The sequence below is a fragment of the Sinohyriopsis cumingii genome, chromosome 7 (assembly GCF_028554795.1).
Source record: "Sinohyriopsis cumingii isolate HCF-2022 chromosome 7, ASM2855479v2, whole genome shotgun sequence".
NCBI lineage: Eukaryota > Metazoa > Mollusca > Bivalvia > Unionida > Unionidae > Sinohyriopsis > Sinohyriopsis cumingii.
The window spans coordinates 2,396,457-2,414,921 of record NC_142967.1 but is presented as its reverse complement, the minus strand read 5'-3'; the positions used below and the strand labels follow the sequence as shown (position 1 = coordinate 2,414,921).

Sequence of the window (18,465 nt, the reverse complement as noted above, 5' to 3'; positions counted from 1 at the left end):
ATCAAGTATGTTGCACCACTTCACGCAAGAACCTCTGGTTCCAGAGTTTGGTATTCAACGCTACCCACACAAGCAATGACAGATCCACCAATATGTGGCCGTGAGGCAATTGATGTACTTAACGCTATATCAAAATCATCCCAACCGCCACATAAAGTCGTGCATGATTATACAAGCAACCGCTTCGTTGCGCGTAAAGCGTTTTAAACAGATATTGGATCTTAGATCTTATATAATGGTTGATATTTACGGAAGAAGATCTTCTTCACGCGTTAAGAAAAAGTCCGATGACATTGATCTGTCGAAGTACGCGACTAAGGATGACCTCGCTGATATTATGAACCTGGCTGGAGTTGACCCAGATGAGGTTGTTATTTTTCAGGATCAACATGGTAAACTAAAAACAAGCAATATCAAATGGAATGATATAATTCGACGAGTACTTGGTGCAGTTACGGATAATATACCCGTGTTTACTCACAGCGGCAGAATTAGGGATTCAAGTATATATCGTTTACAACCGTCAGAAATCAAATTATAGCAAGTGTTGCTAATCGCATGAGAAATACCGGTGACACAATGACAGGTGAACGTAGCATGAACGGGAATAAGATAGTAGTTTTGAGAGATCCAACATCCGACGAAGACACAGCAACAAAAAAAATACGTTGACGTCAACTATGGCACCGTTGACGGTAAATTATCCACGTTGCGCGCCGAGTATGATCTTCACGTAGGCGCTTTTGGAAGATTTCGAAGAAATTTTCAAAAAACCGATGATGCCATAGATAAATTCTTCGGCACTCCGCACGCCATTGACATAAAACTCGTTGATATCAAAACTAACCTAGACACGATCAAACAAACACAGCAAAACATCGTAGCGGGGATTCCTGAGATCGTTAATAAAACCAGTTTGATTAAAATTTCAGCGGGAATAACTCCCGGGCATATTACCAACATCATATACACGGTATCATCTGGATTCGCAACATGGTCGCAGCAAAATAAAACTATCAAATATACCGCAACAGTCACTGGCGTGTACAGGCTGTCTGTGTTTAGTGCTGAAAAATTTGAAATATTTACAACGTATCCATGGCGTCATTCAACTGATAAGTTTTCCGGGGTTGTATCTGTTATATTAAATAACGGAAACGAGGAAATATTTATTCTGGAAGCAGCTGATAAGAAATTAACCGCAACATCTTTCTGGTGGTGTTTGGAATTTGTAGCTGAAACACCTCAATTGGTTACTGCATAAAATATAATGAGTACCTCAATCGACGTTCAAAAATTTAGGTACAATCAAGCGCGTGAATGGCAAACGAACTTAAAAGATCGAGTCGAACAATATACAGTAAAAATAAAAAAGTATCAACGACGATTAGTTATCGTTGAGGTTGTTGTTTATTCGGTATCCGCTGTTGTTGCTGGAGCTGGAATAATATTATCCGCGGTAACAATGATGGCACCAGTAGCTGTGACTATTTGTATTTCAGCAGCAGCAACAACGATTGCAGGTCTGCTTAACATCATTGCAAAAAAAATATGTACTTGCACGAATGAAATATTATCCGATTACAAGATAAAATTACACATAGGAACTGTCGCATACACGAGGTTATCCTCGTTGTTATCAGCGAGTCTCAGTGATGGAATTATATCCGATTTTGAGTTTTCGGAGATGATTAAAATATACAACTGCGCTGTTAAAGGTACGAGTATTAATAATGACGGAATTACTCCAGCAGATCGTGACGAACACAACCCCGCACAAGACCACGATGATCTCGCTAAGCTCGATTAATCCTGAATTTAACATCAATTTTCCAACTGCAATTCGCGCAAATGAAATTGCACTAGCGCAATTACGAGTATACCATAGTTGGCCAAATATCAGATCGAGATCATTTAATGGTACACCAGCAAATAATTCGCTTGTATTTGTTGATTAAAAGAAACCCGATGGAACACCTGACTGGGTTGTTGTTGGAATACCAACTGGCAGTTATGAGATCGAACAAATCAATGATGAATTTGCGCGTAGAATAAAATCAATTACAGGAAAAGAAGCAAAAATATCCATTAATGTTCATGAGCCGACGCTGTCTTCTACGGTTGAAATAAACTCGCCTGATTACGTCGTATATATTTATCAATCTTCAATCAGATCCGTGCTAGGTTGGCCTGAAATATCACCACCAATACCTGCACAGATACCAGAACCAACTCGGGCTGATTTTACATCGACGAAGAGTTTTCATCATAATATTAAAATGAATTATACGAGTTTTTGGTGGAACATAGACAAACGGGTATGGGATAAACGGGATTAATTTCGTGTCAATAATATTGGTGAACATTATTGGCTTTTACACAACGCTGATAACGGTAATAACCTGTATAATTCATTTTACGATATAAATATCAATAATGTCATTGATATCATAAATTCAGATCACGAAGAACAACTAGCTAATTTACGTGTTCTTTTTTATGAATATTTGTCTGATTTGACATCTTCGCGTGAAGAAATTATTAAACGAATAGAAATTTTAAATCATATAGCTGATACCATTGAATATTTTCATAATAGGATCATAAACCTGGTTTTTGAATCATCGGGCGATCATAGAAGGTTTTTCGCAACTAAATACAAGTTCCCTGATTATAATCCAGATAGATTAAGAAAATCTGTCAATGATGTCATTGATGAACATTTTCCTAAAATAATCGATGCATGGAGAAAAATAGCCCCATCAGCAACTGTTCTTAGATGTAATAATGATCCACACGGCGGCGGCAGAATCCGGGAATCGTTAATATAACATCGACAATTGCGGTTAATCTAGTTTGTGACGTAATCGAAGGCAGTTATCAAATAGATCTTGGAAAATCAAATCAGGCTCAACAAGGATACATCCTATACAGGTTCACTCCACATGTTCCCCCTGGGGATTTGATCGTGCAAGTACCAACCAATCCTGTTTATCTACGCACACATAATCAGTATTTGTCACGAATAAATTTCAAATTCACAGACCACCTTAATCGCTTAATTGACCTACGTGGAGAAGAGCTTGTAACAAATCTGTATGTGAAATCGTAGATCTTTGATTTTAAAGATCCAGTAAATATTATATAATGTACCAGCACGTGAGGGTTTTTATACATGACAAAGAAGTACTTGAAAACGCCATCAGAACAGCGTTTTCACAACCTCCAAACACAGAGCAATTTAACGTTAATTTAGTTATTAATGAACACGGAAACGAGGATTTCTTATTAACACAAGAACAGTTAGATAAGCTCCGTCGAGAACATATTGTCGCGATCATTTGTAACAGAGATCAGATTCTACATTATACACACTCCTGTATTAAGCTTGATCAACTTAAAAAAATAATATTTCTAAATAAATAAATAAAAAAATTTTTATTATTGATACTCAAAATTATACAAATCAATCGGTTTTGTAATTCTGATGGGGTGATTAGATCTTTGATCAGAAATATTTTATCATAGATCTTTGATCTTAATATTTTATTTTATCAGAAATATTTTATCATAGATCTTTGATCTTAATATTTTATTTTATCAGAAATATTTTATCATAGATCTTTGATCTTAATATTTTATTTTATCAGAAATATTTTATCATAGGTCTTTGATCTTAATATTTTATTTTATCAGAAATATTTCAACATTTTTAGTCAAATTTGTTATTTTTTTCAGCTATTTTAGTCGATTTGTCAAGGAAAATTTGTCAAATTACAATTTTTCGTCAGGTCAAACCTCGAGCGGTTCTCTAATTGATTTATCGTTAAATAGTTAAAATCCTCATTTTTTTCGAAAATTGCCAGAAAAATTAACAAAAATCGCACGAAAAATCTCATTTTTGGAGCTAATTTTACTGATTTTTAACGATTTATCGATAAATCGATTAGAGATCCGCTCGAGGTTTGACCTGATGATATTGGAAAATTCATCAATTTTCCTTAACAAATGTTAAAATATTTTATTTTTTTCTGAAAATTTGATCATTTTATATAGTTCTGAGTACCAACTAGCCCATCAAAATTACAGAATTGATTGGTTTGCATGATTCTGAGTAGCAACTAGCCCATCAATCTCAGAATAAATATAATTTCAGAAAAAATATAGTCTCAGAATAAATATAATCTCAGAATAAATATAATTTCAGAATGAATATAATTTCAGAAAAAATATAATCTCAGAATAAATATAATCTCAGAATAAATATAATCTCAGAATAATATTTCTGATCAAAGATCTACACGTGGTCAGCGTTGACAGAGACCCCAGTTACCGAAACTTTCATTTTCATTTTCACCAGTAACGAGATTACTTTGGATCATTTCACGATCTAACATAATTTGTCTTAATCGTCTTATACGAGTACTAATTGTTTTCTTTTCCTCATACTCGTGGGATAACTCCAATCTAATTTTTTCTACTGCGGCAGAGAGAGGAACGAATTCCTTCACCTGATTATCTTCTACGGTAGCTAGCGACTGAAACATCGCCGCCTGAATCCGTTTCATGAACTTGTATTCAGATGATAGTGTGTGTATTCCTTGGTTTTTACGTTCTTGTAAAATTTCAAAATCAGAAACTATTTTTTCCAGGATTTAGTTCATCGGATATATTAATTCCATCTTTTTCCAATTTTTTAATAGCAACAATTACATCATTAATATTTTCGTAGTTCATTATTTAGTATATATATATTTAAAGTAAAAAAAAATATTTCCCCTATGAACATCTATTCGAGTCTTTTAGCAGGTTTAGGAAGGGGTATACAATGAATGAATGAACCCCTATTCGAGTCTTTTAGCAGGTTCAGTAAGTATGCAATGAATGTGAAATCTTAATTAAGGACAGTACAACACAGAACTCGTAGCTTGCCATCGCATTCTACCAAGTTCAACGGGCACACGAAATACTACCCCCTATGAGAGCCACTAACCCGTCAAACAACGGTCTAGAGGCCCAAGAGGGAGGACGGCACAAACATATATTCAATGAATGGAACCTCTATTCGAGTATTTTAGCAGGTTTAAGTATGCAATGAATTAAGAACGGCACAAAGATCTATTATGAGACGAACTTCTATTCGAGTCTTTTAGCAAGTTCGCAATGAATGAATTAAGGACGGCACAAACATATATTATGAAACGAACTTCTATTCGAGTCTTTTAGCAAGTTCATTAAGTATGAAATGAAATATATGTAATGAATGAATGAATGAAATGAAATATATGTAATGAATGAATGAATGAATGAATATAAAATGAGGCCATTTTCTCCGCTCAACAGAACCCCACCCCGTGGGTGACACAAAACATGTATCAACCAACCGGTGATATGTGGTTGGAGGGGTTCTGTTGAGCGGAGCGGGGCTGGCGGTGCCCCAATCAATTATAAAAATCGCTAATATGCGTAAAACCACCGACGGTTGTCAGTCATGGGATTCGATCTTGTGGCCGTGAGTATCAGAGTCAGATACGTTATCAATTGAGCTATTGAATTCATCTAACACTACATGTTTTAGAAGATAATATATAGCTACGTAAATTTTTCTGTATTAAAACATTTAAATAACTATTTCTACATTAAAACAACGGTTTCTGAATATATCTGTATTAAAACAACGGTTTCTGAATATATCTGTAAATATATAAACAGCGGTTCCTAAACAGACTGTAAATACAAACCTGCGAATCAATAACAGCGGTCCTAAGCGGTATGAATACAGCATGTTTCACCTACAGATCGATTTGTACCATAACAACGGTTTCTAAGCAGATTGTAAATGCAGCATGTTTTGCCTATATATAACTACCTGCGGATCAATAACAACGGTCAAATTACCTCAATTTCTCGTAACAGATCTAAAAATAACTCCGCTACGTTGTATGATGGGAAATACGTTTATGTATTTAAAAACCATAAATATACTTCTACGAGTAATTAATTACGACGCAAATGGTTAAACTGACTAATTACGACCATAAAAAATCAGAAATCTGCGAAGAAAACTATATATTACAAAAGTAATCTCTCTTTTGAATAATTAAAAATTCACTAGTATACAATTATACAGTACTGGGTCCCCTCAAATAATAAATGGTTATTAAATATAATTTAAGGTAATAATGGTAGTTTATCTCATTAACAATATTGGAAGGTGATTTTCTGTTAATATTTTTTTGAGAAAGTGGATTTGTATATATTTTTTGCGACAAATTGTACTGAAGGCGGATTAACATCAAAATATTTGCCAGCTGAATTCATTGATTGAAATATAATCTCTTCACCGGTTTCTGTATTTGTACACTTTACCGCCCTCCTTATAATTGTTTTACATCTTCCAGTATTACCATGTATATTATTTTCGCTTTGTGTAACAGCTCGAAGATTGGATAAATTATTATTTCGAGGGTTCCCGTCAATGTGATCGATCACAAGACCGTCTTTGATCAACCCCTTGTGACACTCGAAAATAAATCTATGACAGAGATAAGGTTTCTTCCCAACAGTAAACAATAGATAACCATGATTATTAATATAACCAACTGGTACTTTCTTCTGACAATTTCTTATCATACCATCAATATTTGATTCGTAGTTTGTTATTGTAGGATGTGGGACAAATTTATTTTGCTCCATATATGATAATATTATTTGTTTAAATCATTGTTTGTCTGAAATCTTGATATATAATCCTCCACGGATTTTATAGCATTTTCACTATTATTAATTTTTTTTGTCATAATATCTTTTAAGTTCTCTGAACCGTTTTCCATCGCACTTTCCACATAATTCTGTTTTTCCTCGCACTCCAGTACCACATCGCAGACATGGTATTGGTCCTAAGCTTCCACGGTGAACGTTATGTATGCGTTGTCCACAGAATTCCGTTTTACAGGATTTATTACAACGAGTCAATGAACCCACCATGAGCCATTTGCATTGAGACATTGTATACATAATATTTTAATTTAAATACTTGTCTGAAATATAATATGAACGAATTCGATAGATTATCCCGAATAAAGCCCTGAAGCGTGGATAAAGTCAACCTCGACAGAATTTCTCCTGACGTGCCGATACGAGATCTGGTTGATCCGAAAAATAAAGGTTTGATTGATAAAATTCACGACGCCAAGAAAGAATTTCACACAGATGGTGCATCTCATGTCTGGTCAACGTTCAAGATTATGCACAACAAAAATATCATTAATGCTATTAACAAACGAGCAGCAATTATCATCAACTATCTTGATAATCTCAAGTATCTTTTCAGAATAAAATTCGTCGTGTTGACAGAAACAGATGATTGGATTATCCGTGACAAATATGATCCTGTCCACGGTAATAAAAAAACTGTCATACTAACTAGAGATTCCAAACCAGGTCTATTGACAGGTATTGACAAACCGTATTATGAACGAGCATATCCTGTGACAGCGGTTATTTATGGAATCTATGTGATAAATGAAAAACCTAGCATTGATAAACTAGCGCCGATGAAATTTTCAAAAATAAATTGTGTGGCTGAACGAGTAACAGAACATTTTACCATTTCGACTCGTGGAAACGGTCTAACGGATAAAAGACGTAAAATAATAAACATGTGGGGAGAAATGGTTAAAGATACCGGTGCGTCTATCAAAGATGTCGCTGAGTTAGGAAAAAGATTAAAATTTCCAATAACCGTAGCGACGATAACAGGAGAGATTTTGTATGAATCAAAATATAGATCAAAAGGAGCTTCGATCGAAATTATTGATCATAACGCACACGCGTGGACTAACGCAGTAACAATATTTCCACGAGATCGAACTGTTAAATGTTATCCCGGAGACATGTTTGATTTTATTAACGAAATAAGTAAAAACGATCCTGTGTCAGTATGGTTATTTCAGTCTTGCGTGGACGAAAAAAATCAATTTGATCAGTTTGTGTGACCAAATGGCGTTATTTATCGAACAAATCCTCTTCACGAGAAAATGAAAAATCTTGCACTGCAATATACTGATGACACTGACGAACTATTGAGCAACTGTTTTACTGTTCCGTCAGTTGCGGCTCATTTTGCTAGAAAGAAAAATTCGTGGAAACCAACTCGGTTTGATTTTCTCAATGACGTAATACTGAGTTGTGTAGAATATGGACACGGCGGACTTTGGAATACTAAATACAATCACAGAGATGTTATTTCAGTTGATATGGTTGCATGTTATCCCGGAAGTTTTCTTGGATACGGAGATTGTTCTGTGTACTTTAAAAGATTTGGTCATCCGACGCACGGAATGACGCGAGTATCGATAAAGGGACCATTACCGGATTTTTACCTAACTGGATTCGCTCATATCGAGTCATTCGAAATGTCTAAAGGACTTCATCCAATTTGTTATGTTTGGTTTGGAAAACATTTTTCAGAAAAAATGTGGACACCAATAGTACTATTACGGTATATGCTTGATTGTGCGATATTAACACAGTTGATTGTAAGTGAAGCAATTATATCATACCGAAAACAAACCGAGGTTTGGTTACCACATTCGGATGAAACCGATTCAAAGGATTTTGGTAGAAAAATAATCGGCAAAATTTACCCAAGGAGGAGCATATGATCACAGACGACATTGTAAAAGATTGATTATGGATGATGCTGAGTTAGATTTTATAATCGCTGATACAACGAACAAGAACACGTTTATAAGTCAAGAAACAGTTTTCTTGTCAAATGGAAATAAACTAGGTACAATTGTGAGCTACATGGACGGTGAGTCACCTCAGTATACTCATTTAAGATCATCGATGCTCGCGTACGTTTCAATAAATCTATTATCGATGATAAATAAGGTTTCTACACTCGCTGTCAGAGTTGCTACTGATTCGTTTTATATAAGTAAAAAACAATCAATACTGTTAGAAGGATTAAACATAGGCACTTATGCATCGTAGGGTTCGTGGAGAATAAGAAAGGAATATATGCTCGATTATTCCGAATCCGCTGATGTTGCGGTTAAAGATATTTACTGTAAAAAATATCAAACGTTGACAACTTCGTTGTTACCATCGGTACACGATCCAATAACCAGACACAAAACGGTTTATCTAAATGGACCTGGCGGTTCTGGTAAAACCACTCGAGCTATCGAACTATTTCAGAATTCAGATATGATTGTGCTAACACCTACACATAGACTAGCGCGAGAGATGAAACAACCCGGTGTTAATTCCTGTACTTATCACAGCTTTTTTCGATGGAAGGTAATACATGGACATCTATAAGGATGGGCGAGAAATACATTCCAAGGATTATAATATGGGATGAAATATGCACTGTACCGCTAGAAACACTAAAAACATTTCTTGATTGGTTGTTAACAAGAAATACTGCCGTGATAATGTGCGGCGATCACGGTCAACCACCACCCGTAGTTGGACCATCTCCACATGGATGGCTGAAAAATTTCGTTGACCACTTCGAAAAAGTATCTAATGATCATAGAGCACTTGATGCAACGTTGAAGGAATTTAAAAAATTAATCAGACTACAACCGAATAAAATTCAGTGTGAAGTAATGCGCGAGATAATTTCAGAAACACCCATGAAAGACTTCCTTCGCGCGTGGAGACCAAACGATTTAATAGTTGCAAGTAGAAGGATAGTTCGTGATACACTTTAGCGGGAGTTGTTTCAGTTACAAGGAGAAAAGTTTCCAACGTACCCAGTTCCGTTATGTTATCGACCAGCAGATACGCGACGGCAAAATATTGACGTTGATATACCAGGACACTTGACAGAGTCAAGGAAACAGAATCTTGTGTTGAATGATATTATCACAGTTGATGTTGATGTTGTTAAAAGATGCTCTACGTGCTGATAAAGCCCCGTGGACGCTTGGATACGCGATGACAATTCATTCTTCTCAGGGATTAACTATTACTGATACAGTTGTTTGGATCGTTGATGACCGTAACGAATGGTCGAACTTGGTTTATCTTGCAGTGTCTCGAGTTAGAAAAATATCTCAATTAAGACGAATCGTCATGGACTCGTCAGTGATTAGTGATGACCTCGATCGTCGAGGCCTTGACGAATGTCAGAGCGATATAATAAGAAAAAATTATCTGGTTATAAACAGTGTGATAAAAAAAACAAACGCGATTTTGATCTTGATGTTGATTTTATTAATGCGCTGAAATAACAACAGAATAATCATTGTGCAAGTTGTAATTGTATAATGTTATGGCGGTATCTGAAAAATGATCCAAGACAATTTACCGTAGATAGAAAAAATAACAATCTTGGTCATACACGAGAAAATATCATGTTGACCTGTCTTGAATGTAATCGACATTGTGGTGCTAGTTAAGTGATTTGGGTGGTAATTGTGTGTTATCGGGAATTATCTGTAATTGTTCACGTACAAATCCACGTTGAGGAGCAGTTGAATCCAGTCTGTAGATTGCGGGTCTACCTGAGGATCTTGTCACGGTGGATATCTTATGTGTGGTAACACTCCAAATAGGATCAGTTGCTCTTTTTTTTACCGCCTTCAAGTTCACCGGGCTCGTATAAATACCTGACAGTGATATTACCTAATAATGGTTAAGCTGAAAGATCACATCGTTGTGTAGGTATGTGCGCGCTTGCAATTGCATTAATAGGTTTCATGTTGGTCGTTCGAGTAATCTTATTATTTAACGCTACTATCACATTTGGTAATCTTGCCACCCATTCACGAGATCTTTTATCCTGAATCAATTCCTTCGCGTATTGATATCCAAATAACAGCTCAGCAAGTGTTTGATTAAATCGTTCAACAATTGCCTGATCACGATGAATTGCAGTATGTCCTCGTCGTATTTTAGTATTATGTTGTTTCATCAACGACGATACTGGACCAAGAAATTCCTTGCCAGGATCAACCTGTAGCAGCTGTGGCCAACTCAAACCACCTCGTTGATAAATTCGTTTAAAAGCATCGGCTACCTCAGATGCTGTTTTCGTTGATAGCGGTTCTGCATCTTTATATCTACTTGCAACATCAACAACAGTTAGCGCATATTTGTACGTTTTTTTACGCACAGTATCTTGTGGTAAAAACAGAATATCAGCTTGATGAACCTCATTAGGAACACTGACACTGAAATGTGCAAATCGAATTTGCTTAGGACGCGGTAGATAAATTTGCCATATTGCCTGTTTGGATAACCACGCTTTAGCAGTAGAATGTTTAACCACTGATGCATCAGCCAGTTTACTAATTGCTGCTTTACCCTTCCAGTATCCAATTGGTGAATAATAAATCGATTCCATATTATTAATTACCAGCCCCTAGTGCTAATTTACCTTTCATCGCGGATCTTACTAACCAATTAGCTAATTTTTCTTTGATATTTTTATTTTTTATAGCATTTAACGCATGAATTAATTTCACATCTGCAATATGCCTATGTTGTAGATCATTGCTTTTATACGCAACATCATGCTCATGACATTCTTTATCAATAGCGTTTATTGGTTCCTCGCCTGGTTTTGGTTGATCCTGATTATCAAGCCTGATATCAAGTCGAGTACCAGGACCGCAATAATTATATCCTGGCAGATGTTTTTCTCCTGGGTATTTGGCCCACGGAGTCCCGGGTAATTTTGTTAATTTTGCTGCAATATCACCTCCGCGTTGCTTTTTTTTAACGCTGAATTATCACCGGGAATAAATTTAAATTTTCTTGTACCACACCGCGTACACTTACCCGTAACCGCTGATCTGTTATTTTTTGTGGTAATAGTTGTTAGTGTATCCGTATGGGTACGCATCCTGCACTTCACACAATATAAATCCATGATATTGTATACAGCATGGATATAATTGATTTCTCAGCGACAAGAAAACGAGAACTTGTCAAGCACCATCCTGCGTTACCAAATTCTATTAGAATGATAATAATAGGACCATCTGGAAGTGGAAAGCCACAGTTGTTACTCAATCTTATAATGAGATGGTTAAAGTGGGATAAATTGTATTTGGTAGCCCCGTCAGTTGATGATCAACGATGTTATAATGTGCTTAAGGATTTTAATGAAAACGCGGATAACGATGTTATCGAGTTTATAACTGATATTGATGACGCACCATCAGTTGATTCCATGGACGGATTTATTAATAATTTAGCTGTATACGATGATGTGATGCTGGACAAACAATCAAATCCAGCTAGGATTTTTTCCCGTGGTAGACATAAAAACACCGATGCTATTTATGTTACTCAACGATACACACAAATACCAAAAGTGATCAGAGATAACTGTAATATTTTAGCTGTGTTTAATGGAGTTGATACACACACGTTGCGAAATATTCATCAAACCTGGTGCAGCGGTGACATGGATATAATTAAATTCAGAAATTTCTTTTCACGAGCGCAAACTACTCCGCACGGGTTTATAAAAATAAATTTGCACGATCCTAGAACAAGATATCGTATTGGACTTGATAAAATATTTGGATAAATTAATAGCAGCGGAGGGGCGCATGACCTCAAGTTGGTTCGTTTTTTGTAATCTCGCGAGTTTTCTAATTAACCGGAGTCCTCAAGCAAATGTTCAGCTCGAAAGAAGCCTTATTTCGGTTTTTTTGACGCTTGCAAAGTCGGTCTGTTCGCCCCCTCTGCTGCTCAGTGGAAATAAAAACCCGAAACCCACACAAGTAGGGAAGGGGACAATGGAAACTAAACAATCATTTACTACAGTTGGAAACATATCAGCAGGAAATTGCTCATATTTTGAACAACCACGATACACACTACAATAATATAATAGAAGAATGGGAACAGAAAAAAAGGAAATTAAAAAAATCTCCCAATCATATGCACTCTCCATAGCAAAAAACAAAATGTACATTGAGAGGGAATGTCATTATATTATCCACCATCCTGAATCCACAAACGAAGATATACAAACGGCAAAAAGCGTCCTACATACACTGAAAGAAAAAGAAGAAATAGGAAATAGACTCAGAGCGGGTAAATTCCACTACATTTACAAAGAAGGGAGACACCTATATAGGAAAGAGGAGATTAGAAAAGGTTTGGAACGAAGCATCACAGAATTAAAAGAAGGAGAAAAAGTCCTAAAACATAAAACAGAAATACTAGACTATATACATAAATTTTATGCAAATCTATACCAATCACAAAAAATACCAACATCAAATATAACACATTACATTGAAAATGTAAACTTTCCGAAACTAAGCCAGGAGAATACAGACCTATGCGAAAACCCCATCACGGAACAAGAAATAATAAACGCAATCAACCAACTAAACAAGGGTAAGTCCCCGGGATTAGACGGCCTAACCGCTGAATTCTATAAGACTTTCCAAAAACTACTAGCACCATTATTATGGAAGATCTTCAAGGAAATTTTCAAACAAAAAGAAATGTCCCCAAGCATGAAACAAGGACTAATCACGCTAATTTACAAAAACAAAGGGAATGCCAATGAATTAACAAATTGGCGACCAATCACTCTACTAAACACAGATTATAAAGTACTAAGTAAAATACTGGCCAGTAGAACTACCACTACACTTAACGATATAATCAATATAAATCATGCGGAGGTGATGACAAAAATATTCTAGACAACACCTTATCAATCAAACCATTATAGACTTTATTGAGAGCCAAAAGGACACCGGAGCGATGATCCTAATAGATCAAGAAAAGGACTTCGGTAGGGTTGAAAAAAATTGCATAACTGAAATCCTAAAGCGTTTTAATTTTGGACCGATTTATAAAGAGTGGATAGAAATCCTATACAACAACATATCAGCAGTAGTACAAACTAATGGCGCGATTACAAACAAATTCCCGATAGAGAGATCGTGAGACACGGATGCCCTTTATCAATCTTACTCAATGTAATAGGCATCGAAGCGCTAAGAATCAAAATACAGAGCAATAAAAACATCAGCGGGATACATATTCCTAACCTAAAAGAGGAAATAAAGATGCTACAGCACGCGGATGACTGTACCAATTTTATAAAAGACATAACCTCATATAAACATCTAATGCAAGAATACTACAACTATGGGAAAGCATCCGGATCCCAGATAAACGATGGGAAAACCGAAATCTTGTTACTCGGGAACTGGCGTGGAAACTATCCAGGTTTACCACCTGAAAAAATAAAGAAACACGTTAAAACACTCGGCATTTTTTGTGGTAAAAACGCGAAACACTTAAACTACCTAAATGTACTAAACAAACTAAAAAAGCAATTACTTTTGTGGAGCTCGCTGTATTTTAACCTTATCGACAGAGCCCACATAGCTAAAACATACCTTTTTAGTAACATATGGTATGAGTTTAGTGTTATAGACTTTGATATGCAGTACATTAGGAAATTTGAGAAGGTAATATACCAATTCATATGGAATGGAAAAATACACAAACTAAGTAAACAGACACTGCAAAGGGAAAACAAGAAAGGGGGGCTTAACATCCCTATTCTTGCAATCAAACAAACAGCAAACACCATTAACAGAATACAAAAATTACAAAACCTGGACGGAAGACCATGGAAAAACATATATGTTTATTTCTTTGGATATATCTTAAATAATTTCCCAGAAATATATAAAAATAACAAACTAACGAAGAAACTCAAACCCCCAAACATCGCATATAAAATAAAAAACACAATCATAGAATGCAGAACTAACAAAGAAATATGGAGCTTACATGAAGAAAAAACATACGGATACTTACATAACATTTATACAAACCAACACAAAACACAAATAGAACATCTACACCCAGACCTAAACTGGAAACCAATCTGGGAGAAATGGGGTAAAATAAAGAACACCAACACTCAAACAAGATTATATCTGTACCTACACGATGCATGGTGGACAGGAGAAAATGCCTTCTTTAGGAAAATCATCCCATCCATACCACCATGTATCTTATGCAACACTCAATACGATAGCAAACGACATCTAATTTTATATCGTCCAAATACAAAAACACAAAGGGATGCCATAAAACAGAAAATAAATAATTCAATAGGGAATTTCCAGACAAAACAATTATTGTACACAGAGGATAAAAACTTATATGATGAGATAATTCAATACATAAATAATATCGTGCAAATTAGAAACGATAAAATATGGACTACCAAGCCATCCGAATAACATCCAACATGTACAAAGGACTAATTACCATTACACACACACACACACACACACACACTAATAATAATTGGAAAAAAATAGGATAATCACGTTCTACTAAACCCCAACCAACAATCTATTAAAACAGTAGGCAGAAGGGGCGGCGGGCATAACTCTAATAAAGAGTTTATCCCAAACGGAAACCCCCACCCCATCCTGCGATCATAAACTAACAAATCAGGACTGTCTACCATTATATATAAAAATCAACACCACAACCAATTATCGACCAAATTACGAAATTAAATAACACAGAAACAGTACACAGAGGAGGCGGTAGGCAAAAACCCTATTAAGGAGTTTATCCCAATGGACCCCCCCCCCCCCCGGTCTGTGACTGTATTAATTTGTGCAGATCCAATCCCTCCACCTATACATGTACGGTAAACCTGGCCATACTACAAAAACACAACTATTTCATCCCGACTAGCGAATATAGCTATAGGAATATAACAGAAACAGATGTGAGGGCTAGAGAATTAACTCTCTTCAAGAGTTTATCCCAAGGGAATCTCAATCAACACTTCTGTAACTGATACCTCCTCCCCACAGAACACAAAATAAACAAAGACCCACCAGAATATGCAACGCGCACTAAACAGATATGGCCTGCTGGATAAAGTCGAGGAAAGAGACTGTCTAAATAGAGTCCATGCAGGTCCGGTCTGTACAAAATCCCACCGAAAACAACAATACAATAACCTACCCCCCCACACACACACACACACAATTTCTATCTATAGGAACCCAACAACAAGCAGATAAGTATGCACAACAACAAAGTAAACTGCGTACATGCACACACACACACACACAAACCACACAAAAAAAATTAAAAAAAATAAAATTAAAAAAAATAATATAAATAATTAAAAAATATATATATTTTAATCTTCTTATATAAGAAAAACTAACCAAAAAAAAAGGAAGAAATTACAACTAAATATGATTAACCTCCTAAACAACACATCATATAACGAACCTGAATCCAAACTATCCCATTAAAATCTTTTCTAGCTTATGATGACACGAATCTTGGAACAATGACTACCAATGATTAATTACACCCCAGCCCGGATATCAATCAAACAATTCTCCAAGTACAGATAGAACTACACCCCAGGGACTAATACCAAGTCTACCGTGCCACTACTGAAAATTAGATAGTTAACCCAAAACTCTTAACATATGATCTAGATATTGCCAGTCTATACACAAAATAAAATGCGTTTACAACACAACACACACAAACAGCACCACACCAGACTTTAATGACTATGGCAAGTCACTCAAAAATAATAACGATAACGAAATGGGGATGGGAGCGGAAACTTTTACCCTGAACTTTCGTAAAGGGAAAACGAGTACGATCCTAAGTTTCATGCATGTCGGGTTCAAGGCAAGAAAACAATCACAAGCACTAGTGTTTGCAAGTATTGACTTAAGAATGGAAACCGACCTGCGTACCGAGTGGGAACGGAGTACATCTCAGAACCCGCATGCAGGGACAACTCGAGATATATGGCGAAACGAAACAAAGATCAACCATGACGAAAAAATAGATAAATAAATAAATTAAAAAAAAACAGAAACAAATAAACAAACAAAAAAAGATAAATAAATTAAAAATATAATAAAATTAAAAAGTTTATATGAAACAAAATGAATACAAATAAAGCAATATCACATATGGAATCTACATTTGGGAGGACGGGGGAGACATAAATCACAAACCATGACTTTTAGAAACGAAAAACAGGGTGACACCTCCAACTCTTTACCAGCACCTGCTGTAACGGAGTCATTGGGTGCCAACATTAGTAAAACAGAAACAGAATCCTCTGCACATTAAATATTAAAAATGTTTGTCCGCTTTGTCATTTATCGTGTAGCGATACTTTTAACATTCGGCGTTTTTGCTGGCCTCCCGCTCGGCCGATTCCTCTTTTAAGTTTTAATCTAAAAAATAATTACTTCAACCTCTGATTTAAAAAAAGGTGTGGTGGTAACGGGGTAAAGAGGAAATTCCACTATCCATTGGACAAAATCCTCCTAGCAAAATAAAATATAGGACATGTTCCCCTCCCCAAGACTAAGTATAAATTTAGCACTTTTTAAACTATCAAAAATATACATCGTTGTGTATCGGCATGGGGCCTTTGAAGTTTTGTGTCGGCTTCCTTTGTGTATAGTGTGCTGGTTAGATGTTAGATCTTAGCAGGCAGCTGATAAATATGCATACTGAACGTTTTGATTTAAATACTAATTACACGCGTATTTGCTTTGTCACCTCGCTTTCATTAGCATCGCTCCGAACACTCTTATCCATGGTATTCAATCCATCCACCATGTTCTATCTAATACTCGCATTTTATATTGATATGTCACATTTCTTCTTTCTTTTTTCTTTTCTATAATGTGAGCGCATAAAATATATGCCATAGTTTTATTTCATAAACATAACATTCCATAATTAAATTAACATGAAGTATATTGATGACTGGATGCATTTATTCTTTCTCCCCCTACCCCCCCCCCCCCCCCGAGTCCCTTTTTTTAAAATAGGCCAGTGTATTTGTGACGGTTGAAAAAGTTTAAAGCTTAGACAGGGGGAGGGGTTTATGTCCTAACTTTCATTTTGCTGGTGGGATTTTGTTCTAGGCGTATTTGGTCCTACAGTCGGTGGTAACGGTTGGTACGGCCTCAGATCGCTCTACTGTACTAATGCCGTCAACGGATATATCTCTTGACTGAAATATGAAAGTTAATTTAATTGTTTATAAGTTTTAAAATATTTTATTTTTAATTTCATTACATGTCAAAATAATGTAGTCTTGTTTACTAGGAACACGATATTTTTTTCAGAAATTAGTTTGACCTTGACTCTTCAGTTGTAAACTCCTAAACCTGACCTAGTTCCCGACCTTAATTTCAGAAATCACTTAGACAAGTAAACAACTTTTTTATTTGTATCCTCTTCTTGAGTAAAATGATTGGTTTTTATCAAGGTCATTCTGGGGCTACGTGCTTTTAGACGTAAATACTTCTCGAAGCTTCTGGAAAGTTGACCCTCATCCGGGAATTTGTTTTGCGTTACAAGTTACTGCATAATCTTTGTTTATAGAGATTTTTCTCAGAAGGGGCTTTTACTTTATACTGGAAAGTGTAT

The 18,465-nt window shown here is 35.8% G+C and overlaps 1 protein-coding gene across 3 annotated transcripts in view; it reads left to right on the top strand.

Annotated features, from left to right (window-relative positions):
• LOC149794635 (methyltransferase-like protein 27) overlaps window positions 1-18,465 on the top strand; it is a 39,334-nt gene that overhangs the window by 6,791 nt on the left and 14,078 nt on the right. The window lies entirely within an intron of this gene.